The 6,106-nt window shown below is 38.8% G+C and overlaps 2 protein-coding genes across 3 annotated transcripts in view; one reads left to right on the plus strand and one right to left on the minus strand.

Annotated features, from left to right (window-relative positions):
* The window catches only part of LOC137344365 (AT-rich interactive domain-containing protein 2-like), a 309,213-nt gene that overhangs the window by 284,484 nt on the left and 18,623 nt on the right, over positions 1–6,106 (plus strand). The gene's annotated exons all lie outside the window — the stretch shown is intronic.
* Positions 1–6,106, minus strand: part of tmem9 (transmembrane protein 9) — a 571,911-nt gene that overhangs the window by 222,230 nt on the left and 343,575 nt on the right. The gene's annotated exons all lie outside the window — the stretch shown is intronic.

Here is a 6,106-nt window from a genome sequence, read left to right on the forward strand (position 1 = left end):
ATATAATGTACAAAATTTGCGGTAATTGCTTAGGGTTTTAAGGAAGTGGCTAATGAAGTTGGTCACGTCCTGGCAGCATTTTTAGGAACTAATGTAACACCAGTTTGTGTAAAAGGGTCATGAGGATAACCCGAGCAACTACAGGCCAGTCCAAAACATCTGAAGGAGAGGAATAATGAAAGGCCTAGAGAAATATGGACTAAAATAAGAGGGAGTCAATATGTCTTTTATCGGATATGACCTCCTCCCATAAAGCTATTGGACTTTTTCAAGGAGATAACTGACTTAATGGATAAGGAGAGCTCAGTTGAGGTTCCAGTTTAAGATTTTAGTAAAGCTTTTGACACAGTGCAGCACAGGATATTGGTCCATCAAATCGGAAAGCACAGAATAGGGGGAAAGCTTCTGGAATGGATCAATAATTGGCTCAATCACAGGAAGCAAAAAGCAGTTGTACGCGGGTCTGCATTAGAAGGAAGGCAAGTCATTAATGGGGTATCTCAAGGATCAGTGCAGGGGTTATTATTATTTACATAATATGTAAATAATTTAGAAATAAATGTTGCTGATACAAATCACAGAACAAGCGGACCAAATATGGAGGGGTCTGGATAGGGAAGTACTGGGAATGAATGATAATAAAATGTTAGTTAAGAGTGTCAGCCTTGGCTCAGTGGTCGCCCTCTTGCCTCTGAGTTGAAGGTCATGGAATCATGGCCCAATCTGGAGGTTTGAGCACATATTCTAGACTGAGTCCTAAAAAAAAATTGATTTTTTTTTTGCACTAAAAATATTATGCTCTTTTGTTTCACTTAAATGTTTTTAGAAGATAGAAATGGTGTTAAAGTTGTGACTAGAAACTTGAGAAGTTACAGCTTTTTCACTCGATCTGAGAAAGTTAAGGGCTAAACCAATGCAGGACTTCAAGATTGTGAAGGATTATGTGAGGTAAATAGTAATAACTTGTTTCCGCTGGTTGGAAGATAATAAATTTAAGATAATTACTAAATGAAGGGGAGGTAATAAAAAAAAATCTTTAAAGAGGGTGGTTAGAATGCAAAATTATTACCCACAAACTGTTGTTGAAGCAGAATCTATAAATTCTTTTAATTGCTTGAAAAAGAGGAATATTTCTCGCTCCTGTGTGTAAATTGGCTGTCCCCTTTGCCTACATTACACCAGTGACTGCGTTTCAAAACCACTTCTTTGCCTATGAAGTGCTTTTGTACGTCCTGAGGACTTGAAAGGTGCTATATAAATGAAATTCCTTTCTTAAAGGGTATGTGGAGTAGGCAGCAGAGTGGGATTAAACTAGATGACTCGTGGAGAAAAACACGAATAGACTTAATGAGTTGAATGGCCTGTTTCTGTGCTGTAACATTTTATGATTCTATGAAATTGTTTAACATAACCACAAATTCTGTAACCAGGAGGTAAGGACTGAAGTTCAAAAGAGGGAAGATGCACAGGGAGTAGATTTAATTACAATGCATAGAGGGTGATGAATGTGTGGAACAGATTCCCAGAGAGACAGTAGAGGCGGATAGTTTCAGCAAATTCAGGAGGGACCTGGATTTTTTTGGCAAATGACATGATTGTGGGGTATAAAAGAAAGCTTAATGCTGTATTTCTTGAACTTTGCGATTGGTCAAATAGACCTTAAGGGACTTTCCTGGCCAAGTACATTTCTGTGTTGTCTTTTGCCTTTCCCAACCATGGTTGGATGTTGTGATTATATGTAGTTTGTGTGCGCTAACCCCGGGTTGGGTACTTATTCTTTAAAATTCAATTTAAATTTCAAAGTGATGCCACTTGTCTTGCTGTTCTGTACTTGCTGTAATGGACAACTGCATTTCTCTGTGGGAATTGGAAAATTCGGTTTGCTTTAAATTGAATTTGCTAAATATTCCAACACATAACCATTGTGGTTGCACATTGTAGCTGAATAATATTTGTGAGAGTTCAATGGAAATGGATTAAGATTGTCATAAAATCTATTTGCTTGGACAAAAAAATAATTTCCAGGAAAGGTAGACTGAGGCTGCTCACCAATAATGTAAATGGTTTCTAGGGCCTTAAATCGGAATATTGATGTAATCTGCTTAATAGTTGTGCCATCAGACAATTCCATTATTAATTTCTGCTGCGTGTTTATTTCACATCATCCAGCATAAAATTGGTGCCATTATTTCACAGAAGTCAAACATCAAGGCCTGAATTAAACTTTTCCTGTGCATTTTGCTTCCCAACTCTTCCGGAAGGAGGGAGAGAGAGATTTTTTGCCACATCTGGATGTTCTTTGGTGCAAAAGAAAAAATATCAGTTCATTGTAATCATTGAGGTGGCAGGGGCGGGGGGGTAGTTTTGTCCTTGTCTGTGCTTTAATATAATGTCATCCATTCTAGTTTTGATATTTCTTTGCCACCTGCTATATTAAAGTCCAATCGTGTATTTTCTTCCTGCAAGAAAAAAATATATAGACCCTGCTGTTCAGCATAGCTTAAATCATTGCGTCAGTACTTGGCGTGTAGAGCTACATACCAAGTCGAGAAGAAACGGTAGGCAGCGACTGAGTGTGCCCACTAACAATGTCAATGGTTGCAGGGGCCTTACGTTGGCCACAGCCTTGTCTACTGCGATTCCAAAAGTTTGTTGCAGTTATAATAACCAGTAACTTCAATCCTGGAGTACGGAATATATCTAAGGTTTCAAAATAACCCCATTACTGCAGAAAAATCATTTTTTTTTATTGTGATTATAAATACTTGAAAATGAAATGAGTACAATTTCAGCAATAGATATTTGGTATTCTGATCAGTATTCTGTAAATAAAACTTCAAGATATTTGCATTTTCATTTTGGGACTGTTACAGTTCCCACAAGGTTAGAAATCAAATCTGGAATGCAGTTGTTTCTTCCCCTTGGGTGGAAGTTCATGTATATTCATCACATTCTTAAACATGCTTTTACTGGAAATAATGGAAGACTGACTACATGTCATGGAAAAATGAAGTACTTCCACTCTCAGCACAGCAATGGAGCCCCTGTGGTTTGTTACTTAAAGGGAAAGTGCTTCCATCTGAACTGCTAGATAATCTTGAATGTCTCTTTTATTTAAATGGAGACATCTATATACTTATGTGTCTTATTCTTCCTGTGTTTGGTGGTTTTAATATCCTATTTATATTACATTGCTGCCCTGGAAGGCAGTGCTGTAATATAAGTGGAGCAACGTGCATTCCTCTGGAGGCAGGGAACACCATCTAAGGAGGCGATTTTTGTTTCCTGCCATTAATGGCAAAGGTAAGTGTCTTCCGCTACCAGTGCTTGCTGTTTGGTCCGTGATTTCATTCTGGCTTTGAGTAGGTTGAGCTCTTGTGGGTTTTCACATTCCAGGCCTATGCAGGTCATTCCCCAGTGTCAAATTTACTTTGTGGCAATTCAACTGAATACAGTTCTGATTTGAAATAAAATTATAAATTTTAGCACCATACTACTGTATTTAGTTCTTATTAATTCATTGTCTGCTTCTCTGCTAAATTATAAACCTTCAATTTAAAATTATTACCTCTCACCAGATTGTGTTCGCCCAACCCCACCCCATGTAACTTCACCCAATTGGCCATTACTCATATGTGACTTTGGACAGTGTCAGCACTGTTTTTGGGAAGCATCACAGCCAAGCCTCATCCTTTCCCATCTACTTCCAGCAGGAGGTTCATTGTGTAATAGAAGCACAAACTTTGGCTGATTCTTCTGCTACTGTCATCCTGGGGACACTGAGGTCAGTTATAGCACCTCCTACTGCCGCCCTGGCTGAAATTGGCTAATTCAGCACTGACAACTGATCAAACTCAAGTCTGATCGAATATTTTATGATTCAGTAACATACGACTTGGTGTATCTAGCCAGAAAAAAACCATCAGGGAAGCATCTTTGCCATCCTGTTATTTTTCTGGTAGGAACTTGCCATTATTTGTCTTCAGCTTGTTTGTGAGTCAGGGTCTTCACAATAATCCTGCGGCTTCTGGACGGGTGTATACCCTCAGGTCCGAGGTTACAGCCAGGCTCTGGTTTCTTATGGTCAATTTATGCTTTTATTTAGCCTGGAATTTGCCTTTAAATCAAGTATTGTATTTCCAAGATGACTGCTCCCCTTTTGCTTGCTTTTTTTTCTTTTCCTTTGCCACAGGACCTTTGAGTACATGTGCCTTCTAGTCCTGATTCAGTGCACTGTGCAGTAGGGTTGGTTAGAAGCTTTGTGTATTGTACAGAAAGTCAAAAAGTTAGTATGCAGGTGCAGCAGGTGATCAAGAAGGCCAACGGAATGTTGGCTTTTATTGCTAGGGGGATAGAATATAAAAACAGGGAGGTATTGCTGCAGTTATATAAGGTATTGGTGAGACCGCACCTGGAATACTGCATACAGTTTTGGTGTCCATACTGAAGAAAAGACATACTTGCTCTCGAGGCAGTACAAAGAAGGTTCACTCGGTTAATCCCGGGGATGAGGGGGCGGACATATGAGGAGAGGTTGAGTAGATTGGGACTCTACTCATTGGAGTTCAGAAGAATGAGAGGCGATCTTATTGAAACATATAAGATTGTGAAGGGGCTTGATCGGGTGGATGCGGTAAGGATGTTCCCAAGGATGGGTAAAACTAGAACTAGGGGGCATAATCTTAGAATAAGGGGCTGCTCTTTCAAAACTGAGATGAGGAGAATCTTCTTCACTCAGAGGGTAGTAGGTCTGTGGAATTTGCTGCCCCAGGAAGCTGTGGAAGCTACATCATTAAATAAATTTAAAACAGAAATAGACAGTTTCCTAGAAGTAAAGGGAATTAGGGGTTATGGGGAGCGGGCAGGAAATTGGACATGAATTTAGATTTGAGGTTAGGATCAGATCAGCCATGATCTTATTGAATGGCGGAGCAGGCTCGAGGGGCCGTTTGGCCTACTCCTGCTCCTATTTCTTATGTTCTTACGTTCTTAAGTACACAGTGGATTACTAAATTTCTATGTGGGATAGTATACATCTAACATGTGTGGGATCTCATTTTGAGTCTATAAATAAATCTGATTCCAAGAGTAGCGCACCATACCCAGAGTTGATGCTCGTTGCCCAGCTAATTGGATCTTCTCATTTCATTGATCAGTCACTGTGACCAGACACATTGATTGAATATTGGTGCTGTATTGTCAGGGTGGGAAAGTTCAGCTAATCAGTTTTAAAGATGCTGTATCAGATAAGCAGATGAATAAATTCAGTATTTGAAAATATTTATTAATATAATCTTTTAATTTTCTCAAACTTATCTAAGGATGCCTTTACACTGCAAATATAGTGTAAATGCAGCCTGAATTGGGAGTCAGTGAGTGACCTGACACTAGAATGAAGCAGAGTGAAAGTTCCTAGAGAAGGGATAAGTTAATTTTGTGGTTTTTTTCCGAATTTATAAATCCTTTATTATCTGGCTAGTTTAAAGGAGCACTATCTCAGTTGTAAATATAATACCTTTTGGATTAAATTGCCAAGAGCTAAAATTGTAAACATACTAAGCATCATGTGAACTGATCAAAAAAAGGACACTTTGTTTTGAGGTAACTTGTACAGTAGGTATATCCTCAACCATTGCTCCTGTGTAATGGTTGTTTAACCACAACTTGCTAACTATCATAGGGTTTAAAAATATGATCTGTTTAGTTGTAAGTTGTAACTTGTTTGAGAATATGACTTTGAGAGATTGTAATTTGTAATAATGAGTCAGTTACCTCCTTTCAATAAGTCAGCAACGCTGGTGTTGTCTACTATTGTTTGGATCACAGGCTTTTAAAAATCACTGAACAGTTTCAAACAGTAGACACTGTGATTGAGCATTAATCCTGTACCACGGAGTTGAGAATAACAGGGAATTGGAGAAGCATAGCTCCACCCTCAGGCTTTGGATAGACCTGACTATCCTCAATTCACCAGGTCAATTAAGCCAGCATCCCAATATTAATTAGAGCTGTTGTTAAGTAACTGAGCAGATTTCTATCTGTCTCTGATGCTTGTGATGAATGATGTGCTAGGACATGACTGCATAGTTTGGCAAATGTACAGTGT

The sequence above is a fragment of the Heptranchias perlo genome, chromosome 27, assembly GCF_035084215.1.
Source record: "Heptranchias perlo isolate sHepPer1 chromosome 27, sHepPer1.hap1, whole genome shotgun sequence".
Lineage (NCBI taxonomy): Eukaryota > Metazoa > Chordata > Chondrichthyes > Hexanchiformes > Hexanchidae > Heptranchias > Heptranchias perlo.